The sequence below is a fragment of the Aquila chrysaetos genome, chromosome 18 (assembly GCF_900496995.4).
Source record: "Aquila chrysaetos chrysaetos chromosome 18, bAquChr1.4, whole genome shotgun sequence".
Classification (NCBI taxonomy): domain Eukaryota; kingdom Metazoa; phylum Chordata; class Aves; order Accipitriformes; family Accipitridae; genus Aquila; species Aquila chrysaetos.
This window is the reverse complement of record NC_044021.1, coordinates 21,527,707-21,541,044: the sequence shown is the minus strand read 5'-3', so window position 1 is coordinate 21,541,044 and position 13,338 is coordinate 21,527,707. Positions and strand designations below refer to the sequence as shown.

General features: G+C 40.2%; 1 protein-coding gene across 2 annotated transcripts in view; it reads right to left on the bottom strand.

Moving 5' to 3' along the window:
• RNF144B (ring finger protein 144B) overlaps window positions 1–13,338 on the bottom strand; it is a 91,144-nt gene that overhangs the window by 56,726 nt on the left and 21,080 nt on the right. The window contains exon 2 of one of the 2 annotated variants that reach the window (XM_030041955.2): window positions 12,185–12,282. The exons of the other annotated variant lie outside the window; for it this stretch is intronic. The gene's annotated coding sequence lies outside the window, so the exon portion shown is untranslated. The remainder of the gene's footprint in view (window positions 1–12,184; window positions 12,283–13,338) is intronic. 2 annotated transcript variants of the gene reach the window in all.

Below are 13,338 nucleotides of genomic sequence, written 5' to 3'. Positions count from 1 at the left end.
TTTTAGGCTGGCCACCTTTGCAATGGCACCATCCAACAAGGACACAATACCACTTCCCAGATGAGAAGAAACAACATATTAAAATGCATGTAACTGTTTGCTGGCAGTCTTCTTATCATATCACAGCTGTAGTAACAAAATTCAGGATTGCTCCACATTCGGGTCCCTTGTTAGGGTAGCAATAAAACTTTTTTCCCCTCTTCTGCTCAGAGCAGAGAAGACAGCAATTACAATAATCTGCTTGAAAGGACATATTTAGCACGCACCACCTAGCAAGCAGTTGTTAAATTCAACAATCCCAAAATTAGCATAGTGGAAGCTCAAAATCAAGCAGATTGCTTGCTTGCTGCAAGTGACGTAAGGATTTATTCCGTTGCGCTGAAATAATTTGGGGATTTTTAACTTCATGTTGTTTACTTTTGTGTGTTACATTCAAGTGCCAGTTAAGTTTATTAAAAATACATGCTTTTAACCTAGTAATTTTTTAAAAGTCTCTTATAAAACTAGGTATACCCATTTGGGCAGAGAGAATCTCTAGGAAAAGAAACATGAGTTTTATGAGACTGAGCAGGGGCAGAAGGGCAAGAGGCATACCAAAACCTTTGCTTTCCCAAACACTGCTAAAATCCAAGCAAACAGTGTTTTCTGCTTCACTATTATCTGTGGTCATTGAAGAAATGACAACTGAACTCATCTTTTTGTTAAGCCTGACTTCATCTGTGAAAATCCACTGGCTCCACTTAACTACCCAATACTTGTCAGGAAGAAATTTAAACAGATTTAGGTAAAACCTCCAACTTTTTATTTTATACATACATGTGCATTTCCTGGGATATGACAAAACAAACTAGTCAGGGGCAAAATTTATCAATAAATTTGTTCCTACAGAGAATCACTTTACATTGTATGACATAAACAAACTTTGAAGTGTGAATTCTGAACCTGTATAGATTCCATGAGTTCTATCTTTCTGTGGCCAGGGTATATGAATTCAAGGTGAAGGAAACGTGCCCAGTGAACTCTGCCTAGGAGTAAATAACTGAATTGCTCCTTACATTATCCTTAGGATAACTGTCTACATGATTGCAATTTACAAATCTGGGGAAAAGGCAATTTCCCAAGTCACAGGGAGTGGAAATGCTGCATTGTGGAAGAAGAAAAAGAAGCTTTAGACAAGAGTAGAAACAACTGGCCTACTTGCATGGAAAAAGTCCTGACATCTCTCTTACTTCCCAGATGACCAAAGTTAGGTCAGCTCCCACTTGCAGGAGGCAGATGGGAAGAAACTTCCAGGATCTTGAAGTCTGCCAAGGAGGTATGAGAGAACATGAAGTTTAAGGAGGAACAGGGGCCAAAGGCAGGGAAACAGTTTGACTCACTTGCATATGAAATTAACAGCATGAAAAGACTGAGCATAACACTCTCCTGTCTCTCTCCCTGCTTTTGGTTCATACATAGAGTACATTTGCTATACTGACAAAGCAGCAAGTGAAAGGGAAGAAAAATCAAACACATTTACAGAATATTTCTAACATTGCATGAAAAACATACAAAAAAGGAAAAGCTATTTCAATTTTGCTAATTGATTTTTTTCATTTCTAAAACCAGCTCTCAAAATAAGCTGTTAGTTTTGTATAACTTCATGGCTTTTTGAGCAACATAACCAAAAAGATGACAAACAGCATTTCCCAGTAGCCTCACAGAGAGCAAACTCAGTGGTGGAATCCAGACATGCAGCATCTCCAGCATCCCTCTTGGTGATCACAAACGTCTCACCGGTCTCTGGGTGTCCCAGGGAGCAAGCTGCCACAGGCTTCAGCGGTGAAAGCAGCAGAAAGCGCCTCTCTGGGCTGTCAAAACTGAAACAAATATACTGCTTCCTATTGAGCAAACCTCAGAAAAATTATCCAGCACAGCTTGGAAAGAACCAAGGAGTTCCACCTGAGATCCTTTCGAAATATGGTGATCATCAGAATATGCCACAGAAACAGGGTTTACAATAATGGCTTCTTGTCCTTGCATTAAAAAAATTATCAGATCATGTGATATGTAGCACCTAAACTCTGTCCATGGAAACAGAATTTGGACAACAGGATAAGATAACTTATTTCCACTATGGTTTATTCCTGATCATAATGGTTTAAGGATTTGAAGACTTTCTGGCAGTTCTGTTTAACTGGTTTTTTAGCAATAGTCGTTTCTCTCCCCCCAAGCAAAATGACAGGAAGCATGAATCAAGACTGTTTAAAAACTAAAATAACAACTTCCTTTGTCCTTATTGATAACATTTTTGTCTGTGACCTGAGTGGATATATGTGTGTGTGTTGACTGTGGGAAATCTTTTTCTGGTGACTCACTATTTTGATGCAATATTTTACATAAAGCCAACAGTTGATCTTTTGTGTCATTTCTTCTGTTGTCAATGGGATTAGGAGGGAGAGGAGGGAACTGAAAAACGTGTAGGAAGAATAAATAAAATTAATGTTTTATAGGAAATTAGATGGATGTTCTGCTGCAGTTAATTTCCACTAAACACAGCAGAGTATGGCATGAATGAGGATAGCGATGGTGAAGGAAAAATTCCGAGAATCAGCTTTAGCTCTTTGATTGTCTGTCCAGGAAACACTGAAGTTACTTTAGCTTCCTTCAACTGGCAACAAGTGCACAATAAATCTTTTGTCATTTAATAACCCAAATATGCAACACTCCACATACCATGATGTTTTGAGTTTGGATACTATTATGGGCCAAGAGGCCCATCCATCACCCTGTCCAGACCCCCCAAAGCGTGTTACTGGCATTGTACCAAGGTTTAAGATTCCCTCATGCTAGAGTGTCCCCAAACTGATGACCAAGGTCTCTGCTGTCTCTGTACCATCAATTGCCAAACAATTTTATTTTTTCAATTGAAAATTCTATGGGAAGATTACAAAATGCTGATGAATTTAAAATAATGAAGGGTTTGATTGTTGTACAAGTGTTTCCAGGCACGTTGCTGGAAAAAAGTCAATGAGAAAATTATTTTCTTCATTCAGAAGGTATTGTAAACTATGGTTTTCCTCAGGAATGAAGATTTATTAATTACGTAGATTTTATGCTCCAAACTTGTACGTGAAGAAATAGGTGAGCGGCAAAGCTAATGAAGCCTGGTTTTTAAGCATTTGTGTGCCTTAACGCTACTAAAACAATAACCCCCAGCTCCCTGATATTGCTTACAATGTGCCCCTGGACCAAGGGCAACACAAGTTGTGTCTTGCATTGACCCACATGCATGCTGATTAGTAAGCCTCATATTTGATGCTAGTTTTCTGACTGGATGCTACCAGAAAATGTACAACAGCAGAGCACTGCCTGCCTTTTTACATCAATGGTTCAAAAAGTTGTCAAGTGTACCAGCAGACAAATAGTGTAATCCACATGAGCTCTATTTCCCTAAGAAATTCAGTTAAGCAGAAGACTTAACTCAGCTAAAACCTTTAAGGATTAGACTGATCATTTCACAAAATCGTAGCAAAAGTCAGTGCACTCTACTGGGTACTCTTCAGACTTGTGACTAAGTACAACATTTATGTTTTGTGGTTACCTTTCGGTTTCATTATACACAATAAGAAGCAAAAAGATTTCATTTGATGTTCTGGTTTTGACCAAGGAAAGCCAACTTCAGGACTTCTGCAACAGGCTTTCCACCTCCTTAACAAAATATACCTGCAGCACAGATACAAGATTTAGATTTTTTTTTCTAGGCTTTGCCACAAACATCCTCAGACCTTGGAAAAGTACACTAATTTTATCATCTGTAACGCCACAAAAAACCCCTTACTGACTTGTGCTGCAGGTGTCTTGTATACTTTGTTACAGACTGTAAAGTGTTTTGCATTTCCAGGCTAGATGGATTCAAGCACAAAGCAGAGAAACATAAAAGTTCAACAGGGAAATATGAAGTGAATTAATAGAATGAAAAGTTAAGTCACTACAAAAAAAGTTTTCTAGTGAACATCACTGACCTCATGAACTAGATTATATTTGTTTGGAAGATAATATAAATGATCATTCAAACAATACAAAATGTCTACATGTGCCTTATTTCAATCAATCTTGCCTTAGCTAAGGTAGAATAGGTAAATGCCACACTCACTCTAACCACCTGAATACCAGATGCTAATACAGAATTAATACTAAATGCCTGCGGAGGAGCCATGGGATCAAGAGGGGCCACTGATGCCTCTCATTTCTGAACCTCTCCCTGAGTTCTTCCTTCCAACTTCCCACCGTCTTCCCTTTGACTCTTCAACGTATGCCATGTATGTCTTATTATCTCAGCCACACAAAGACTTTGGCAGGCAGCTCCTAAAACCTCCTGACTGGTGATCCCTGTGCTACCTGTCTGAAACCTGGCTAAATCTACCCTAAAAGTCTAACTCTTTTCACCTTTTCTTCAGAATAGTTATTTCATTCAGTCAGCAAAATCCCAAATATCCCACTGTGAATATGGCAGTAGTTTATGATTTTTTGTATCTGTAGAAATATATAACACGCTCCAGTGTGTTTGATTTTGGTTTTGCCTTAAAGGCTTTCTTTGTGAAACGCGTTGAACCAACAGTTTTTTCTGTTAGTATATACATCTGAGTTCCTGTTTTACTGGAAATGTAATATGCACGATCGTGATATTTTTATGCTTGTCATTAATGTGTGCATAGGATTATCAGAAGGTAACTCCTTTAGCTAACACGTATTTGGCAATTCCTAACTGCTAACATTTCTACTATTAAAATGGAAGTAATGGTAAGAGGCCGAATTTTGTGAGACTGTGTGCTAAATTAACGTAAGCAGCCCAGTACCATTACATTTTATCTTATGGATTTTCTGTACCCTACTTCAAATCGTGGTCCCCCTGCAAGGCATCACCCATACACGCAGGAAGCTGCACTGTCAGAAAGAGCTCATAGCCTGAGTTGCAATCAGAGAGAACAAGGAAGAGTTGTGAAACAAGAAAAGTAAGGCAGGAAAGGTGTGACTGGAAGAAGATACAAGCTACCTTTGTGCACAATGAAATGATTCAAAACATCTGACATTTCTTCTTCAGCCTCCTTTCCCCCTCATCAAGAAAATAAATAACTGCAATTCTTGAAGATATTAACTAGTCATCGCTGTTGGCTAGCCATAGGTAGAAGTCATAGAGGAAGCGAAGAAGATGAAGGAAGAGAAAATGTTTCCCTTATGAATAATAAGGCAAGGTGCTTTTTTTACAGAAGGGGCCACATAAAAGATCATAACAACATGAGCAAAGCTGACGTTGGCAGAAGACAAGGGAGCAGCAATGAGTTGTGGAGGACCTGAAAGGTAGAGAGGAGAAGCAGCAACCCTCCCTGCTGGAGGGCTATGGGAGAGAGGGCACTTGCCATGAGCTACAGGCCAGCGAAGGAACTGAGCAGCCACAGCTGAACAGCCACAGCCACCGCCACAGGGTGGCTGATGGTAACACCTACTGCCTGAGAAACACTAACAACCAAAACCACACACATTTCCTTTCACTGTTTCCAGAATTGCTCATTTTGTCACTTAAAAAAAAAAAAAAAAAAAAAAAAAAGCTTTTTCAAGCAGATTTTATGAATTGGGCAGAATGCTTTTCCAGACCCAAGAGCCCCATGAAACACTTCAGCATCAGTTGATCTCAAACATTTTTCAGTCACCTTATTTTATCACAAAGCTGACAGCTCCTGCATGGCATTAACTAAAACTTAATTATTGGGAGATTTTTCCCCCCTTTTTCACCTTTTATCTGTTCAGCCACTGACCCCTTCCCCACTTGCCCTCTCCCCCTCAAAAATCCTCACTGTTTCAGACAGGTCTGTGAAGAACCTGTTTTAGTAATCAGTAGGGTGCTCCACTTGCTTAATCGTGACACAGGTATTGCCAACACCTCACTGCGGAGGTGTTTCTGGCAGGGTTTGTATTTTGCCATTTAGCCTTCCTCCACAATGCGAGCCACCTTAATAAAAGAAGCCATTTTGCTGACACTCACAACTGAGAGGAACTTTCCCTGGCATTTGTAATTGGAGCTTCGGTAACCGATTGTCCTGAAAAATGATATGAAGAAACTATTCTAGGAGGGATTAGCTCTTGGTTAGGAGCTAGAAACAAAGCAGAGTGTTTAAAGGCCATGAAATCAAGCAGTGCTCCACAGACCATTCTGGAAGAGCAGTTCTCTGTGGATCAGCTTCCTGAAACACAGACATAGAAAGATGCAGAGACCAGGCTCTAGAAAGCTTCCATCTGTCTGCCTGCCTGTTGCTGGGGTTGGCAGTGGCCAGGCAGACAGGTTACTGATCCCCTAACTCAGCCTCCTTGCAGAGTCACACAAAGCTCCACCTTTCCACAGATACAAAGCCCCAAACCCTGCTAACTCAATCAGCAAGGGATCAAATACTCCAGTCTTTAGCTAGACACATTTCTCCTTTTCAAAGTCCATTTGAGCCATTTAATCATCATGAACACTGCCTTTATCAAGCCTGCCTTCAGTCAAGTGGCAGATTCTCAGTACTACCTGGCAGAGCAACTGAAACCTAAGGTGTGCAGAAGGGTGCTCCACTCCTCCAAAGCTCAGATCTCCTCTTGAGCATTGTCTTGCCATGGTTTTAGACTCTGGGAAAGCTTTTTGCCTTTGAGAAGTGTCACTGGCTCCAGAGCCCCCCTCCAGTTCCACCTCCTCTTTCCAAGTGAGAACAATTTATCTTTTTCACAGCCAGCCCCAACTGAACAAGCTCTCCTCTTTTTTCTTTCTTCTTTTTTTCCCCACCATACTGACACCCACTACAAGAACACTGGATCAGTCCGCTTGTGCTCCCTGCAGCTCTTCAGCCTTTTCTGGGCTGTGCTACATTTGTAGACTTCCTCTCAGGAAAACTGCCCCATGTTGGATAAAACTACAGTAAAACTAGCAACAGCTGACTGCAGGGTCTAGCCTGAAAGTCAAAAGGCTCACACAGCATGTTATCAACATTTGGATTGTTAGACAACCTTTAGTCAAGTACATATGCTGTAAAGGCAAAATTGCTAATGCACGCTAGCAGTATGTGGGAATTTTCAATAGGCTTTCCAAGGGGGGGGAAAAGCGATAAAGAGCCCTCTGCTCCTGCACCCCATCTCCTTCAAAAAGCTGCTGACCAAAGTGCTAAATGAACATGCTCATGTCACCCGAAAAGCAGCTTTGACCAGTTATTCAGTGATTCTTCAAGAACAAAATAAATACTGAATACTTTAGAACACTGTTCATATTTAATATTTACCCTAACTTAAAAGGGGAATAGTCAATAAAATAGGAGACTACCTAGTCAAAGCTATCACTGTAAAGAACCAGAAAACATTAAAAAGAAAGTGCAAATTAAGAGCTGTTGTGATAACTAGATAGTGTCTGGCATCAGGAGACTGAAGAAAAACACGCTGCTGTGTAAAAGGGGTATAATGTCTGAAAAGATGGGCAATTAGGACCAGATATCACAGGGTTTAACACATTATCTCTTCAGACTCCACCAAACAGGTTCATGAGGATCTTTGTTAACTGAAATCAGATAGCCACTGCTGGAGGAGGAAGTTACTGTCAGTCCCAACTGCTCACTTGCGGGATAAATGCCTTTGAGATCCAGAGCACCAAACAGTGCACCGAACTCCAGTTTACCTTTTTTTGCCAGACTGATTGTAGCTTGCTCACTAAGCCTCATTCGCCCCTCCTTCTGCCTTCCTTTTATTTAGCTTCCTCTTTTCCCCTATATTACAATGTGCAGTACAATGTTGTTAAACAACTACATTTGTGAATGTCAGAGAAAAGTATCCTTTTGAATTCATTTGGCGGGAACCAGCAGAGGACTTGCATACAAGGACCAAAGACGATTCTCTCCATCCCCTCTGAAACTGTGGCTCTTCACAGGTGCATACCAGGCTTGATTCTGAAATTCCCTTTTGATGCAACTACCTACCAGTCTTGATTTTAAAACTCCCTTTCAGTAAAACTACTGCCTGTGCTTTCTTTTAAACTATTGTGAAGAAATATAAACACAGAAGGCTATATTTTTATATCAATATTCTAGAGGCACATAAAAGGGAATCTAGCTTTGCCTCATGATTTATACTGTCAATAGAAAGCTTTAACTAAGTTACAGTGATATTATTCAGTTGAATTTAGTTTGTTGTATAGCAAACATATGTGAGCTATAAATCTCAAGAAACAAAAAAATCTATAGCTGTAGGCGCTTTTATATCACCAGTGGGCTTAGGTATGCTTTCAACATTTTGTCTATTCAATGCTAATGCCAATGGATTAGATATGCCTACCAGTGCAGCTCCCCAATAAATTACAGGCTTTCTATACACAGCAGGCCCTCAATAATTCCATTTTCTGTGGAAATGAAAACGTATCTTTGGAACAAAAGAAAGCACTCAGTCATCGAGCCGTTCATTGAAAGTTTTGTTAGTATCTTAAGAATACAACCATATGTTGAAACATGCCTACCATTCTGTAAGTCACCCTGGGAGCAGCAGGACTAATGAAGCCTGGTTTCCTATGGAATTATGTCCCATGTTTAGCACCCACAGTGTAACGTGGTCCCTGAACCCTCCAGTGAAACACAGCTGTATTCCCTAAGCTCCCTCACAGCAGTCGCAGCTGTTACTCACACAACACCTGAACTTCTCCATCACACACGCAGCTCTCTCCTTCCAAGTGTCCTCCCACATCATTCTTCTATAACCTCCTCTTCACAACGTCACCACCCTCATCCTCCCTCTTCCACCCAGCTACTGCCAGCCTAGTGCTACGTCTGCACTGATGGGTGACCAGTGACAGCTGAAGAGAATGAATTAGACCTGAGCTCTGTCTCCTCCAGTCTGGCAGAAACCACTATAAGTTGGGCAGTGAGTCCCAACATCATTAGAAGGAAGATGGATGGACAAAGGAATACACAGGGTGGTTGCACACACTATGTTTTCTTTAGAAGCTACAAATCTAGTCTTCTCCAAAGGCTATTGGGATGCTGCTTGGCGGTCCTTTTCAGGAAACACAGCAGCATGACAAAGTTATCAGAAAATTCATCTTCCAAAAATGTCCTGGTATAAGTATTTTCCATTGCACAACTTCTGCTTTTGGAAGCTTATTTACACAGTTAACTCAAAGGAAAGAAAATAGCCAGTAAGTGTGTTGCTGAGTTTTATGCATTTTATTGAAGCCTTCAAGAAGCCATCTAAAAATATTAGTGCTGCTGCCTGAGACTGATGTCCTCAGCCCTATCTTCCACCTACACAAAGGCCTCGGCATGACAGAACAGGATGTACTATGTGATTCCTCAAAAAAAGGATGGGCTTGTGGCAAGTTTTTTGATTTCCTCTACCTGTGAGAGATCACGGTGATATCAGCAAGAGATTTAACACAGTTTTGGCTGCTGTGTTATGACAGAGTGCTCAATAGCACTCAAATAGTTTTTGCATTTGTGTTTTTAAATTGCGTCATGGAGCCTAAAGCAATATTTGCTCTGTGGAGGAAACACGCAATCTGAAAAAGTATGGACTCTCAGCAAAACCAACGTGGATAGTTGGGGGCAAGCCTACAGGATCTAGTCTGTCTTTGGGAATCTTTGGACAGGCTGTCCATTGAAAATTAAATAAAAGGCAGAAGTGGAAAAATGGGGACACAGTCGTGGAAATGCTGGGTTTAGAGAGTGTGCCTGTACGTCTTGCATTGGACTAAAGGTTATTGTTTACCACCACCCACATAAAATTTCCCACTTCCAGCTAAACTACTCAGCTGAAAACTGGGAGCCATCAACTTTAGATAATGGATAGAAAGAAACACATCTATATATCTGTCATCAAAAAGTGTTTAGTTGTGATTATAGTGGCCAACACCTACTTTCTTAGATTATCAACAAGCTGCATTTCTATGAAAAGGGATTAGCACTAATTACTGTTGTTTATATGGCTTAGTAGATATCTGTGGATTTCATAAACTTAATCAAAACCACAGAACCACAGACCTCTTCAGCATTTCCACCCCTATTGGTACACAAAGTAACGGGAATTGGGTTTGGACTGTTACCACCAGTTTCTTCTGGCCTCAGAAGTCAGGGCCCAACACAAACACGCTGCCTGCACAGTGCTTTCTTCCCTTCCTTTTCTTTCATCCCCTCTCTACAACCCAGGAACACATTACCTTTTCCTCTAGAAAAAGCCATGCCTTTGGAGGACAACATTAACATAACTTGTTCTAAATGAAAAGAGGCATTAAGGCAAATAATACTATACATGAAAGAGGATTCCCCACATTTGTTAAGGTCCCCAGTGAATTACTTTCATCAGAAAGACAGAGCTCTGAATGTGCTTTTAATTTTTGGTTTGTTGTTGACGATTAAGCTTGGCATAATTTTTTTTATTATTTACAAAATGTCAAAATGATACATTTAATTATTTTTTTTTAATGTTTTTAACAGAAATGTTGTTGAATGTTCCTTGTCTACAAGCAGTTTTTGTTTCAGCAGTTATGTAATGCAGAACAAAAATACTCTCCTTCAGAGAGTCCTGTATCAATCTTAATGATAACTAACAGTAGTAGTTTATAATTTATCCTCAGACAAGTCAGCATTTTAGAATTACTTGACTCTTCTAAACTTAAGCCTTTATCTTCTAATAATGTGAAATACATTACTCTTTCCTGACTCTATTTGGCACAATTTAGCTTCCTCCTGAAATGTTGTAATTCTCAGCAATTATTTGAATCTTGCTCTGAGACCTAGAATTGCAAAAGCTAAAAATATTAAAATACGCTTTTTCAAGTAGGAAGTATATATATTAATTCACACTAGCAAGAACTGAGCAGAGTTAACAAATGAGCTCAAGCTTTCCAATATCACAGTATTTTGTATTCTATTTTGTGTTCAAAAAAAGCCTAGTCAAATATAACTAACCATGACACAGAAGACTGAAATAATTTTTAAAGATATTATGTTCTTTTCACTGAGCATTCAGTCTGTTCAGCTTAGTGCCAACACAGGCTCTCCTTAAATCCTAGACTGCATTCATGGGATAAACTGCTGATTATAGCAAAGGAACCTTCTCCTTGTCGAAGTATCTGATACCTGTCTGGCATTTTCACTAGCCGAGTGTGTTTTGCAAGCTTTATGAACTGTGCTGCAGTCCATGCTATTTTGGTTCTATGATAGCTAGAAGCAGCAGCTGAGACAGATCCAAGCCTGTCATTTTCTAATCTAAGTCACCACATGCATCATGCTTCATCAGTGATGAAAAGTAGAAATATAGCAGCCGGACATGTCTTCAGCTATATAGTGTCCAGAAGACATTTTAATGAAGTCTAATGTCCATAGCTCTAATTCATTTTGTGTAGCGCAAACTCAACTACACATACACACTCAACACGGACCATGCATTCATTCTCAGCGAAAACTGAAATTACTTTGATTCTCCTAATTGTCAGGTATAACATCAGCAGTGTTTAGGGAAAGAGAGCCATGCTATCCTCCATGGAATCACTTCAAGGCTTCCCAGCCAGACAGGCAAAACTAAATGTTACTGCCCTGAGGATCAGAAGAAATTAAGTAATTTTGTCCTCATCCTTGGGCCAGCAACATGCAATTTGGGAACAGCAGCAGAGCAGGGGTATAGGTGGGGTGGAGGTGCTAGGAGGGGGCTTATGGTGGGTGGTGAAGTTACTGGACTGCAGGTGAGTAAGGGTGAGGACCTGAAAGAGGTCTGGAGGGATTCCCAAATATCTCTAGGGAGTGGGTACCAGCAAGGAATTACAGGGTTCTGAGCGGGCGATAAGGTTTAGGAGCCCTCAGGGACGATTTGAGCCCATAGCAGGTTTTCTTCTCCTCCTTCCCTCCTATCTTCCCACCCCGACCTCGGTATAGTGGACCCCTCTGCCTGTTGCTTTTCAACACTGCATCCTCCTTCCCCATCTCTCCCCCTGGCAGGCAAAGCACCCTAATTCCCCTCCTATTACCCTTAAGATACCTTTCTCCACACATTCCTTTTCTCCCACTTCCTTCGAGAGCTTCTGGCATGTGAGAACAATAATGTGAGCTTGAAGGGAATTGGAGGAGAGAGAATTACAAAATGGACCAACAATGTTCTTTCCCTGCTCTCCTTGCAGGCTGTTCTGGTCAGTTAACACTTCACTCACCATCAGCCAGAATCTTCCCTGGCCAGTTTAATTCTTCCGTGTAAATTCATAGCCTCCTTTTGGATAATGGATATTTTGAGTCACCAATTCTCAGGAATCTGAAAGAAAAACCAAATGGAAATATCCCTCTCCGATCTTGAAACAGTTCAAATAGATCTCCTACTCTTGTGCCCGCTACACCATTACATTTCTTTACTTCCAAAAATTCCATTTGGAGGCTGAATGTTTTGTACAGAACAACCACACCAAGGGCTAAAAATAAGTTGCATATACCTGTGACTGGAAACAGTACAACAGGGCCAGGAAAATCCAAGAAAATGGGGAGTGTTTGACAGCCAAAGAAAGCCTCTGAAGTAAAATTACTCTGCTGCTGCCAATATTATTTAACACAGAAAAATCTCCACTGGTTTCTAGGACATTGGTCGCATGAACCAACTATCTCTCAACCTACCTTTCAAGTCTCATTTGCTTCTTCAATGATTGACTTGCCACAGAGAAAAAAATGCCCTTCATTTTTCTAAACAAGCAACCTATGCATTGTTCTCCACAAACTCTTCTCAAAACAAGTGTGTACATTTGTGTGTATGTAAAAGCTTTAAATTTCAAAGCACAGTTGTATTAATTTTGGTGCATAATTTCAGGCTTCCCTCTGACAATATAAAATTATGCTGCCTAGAGTGATGTAAATTGGGTACCATAATAACAAATTCAATTTGTAATGTCTCTCCCTTTCTCTAATATCAATTATCTTCTACAACACCACAGTGTCATTGAAAAACACTAGAACAAATTATGCACAAGAACCACTTTACAAGGAAAAATCAAGAGGATGTCTAAAAAAAAAAAAAATATCTGATTACAAAGACTGTGAAAACTGAGACAATGAGATCACTGTTCCCCTACAGCTTATAGTGGTCCTATTTTATGGTTTTTCCCATCAACACAGAGCAGGTTTTGCAGCTTATCCCCCCACCCCCAAATGGTATCAGTTAACACTGGAATAAACACACTGGGTCCAAATTTCAGTCAGTGTAAGATGACAAAGCCTTTCCAGGCTGCACTAAAAATTCACATCAGCTAAGAATCCTTCGTGACATCCACGAAATGTATGATGTTTGATCCTTTTTTGAAAAGCAACTATAAAGCAATTGAAA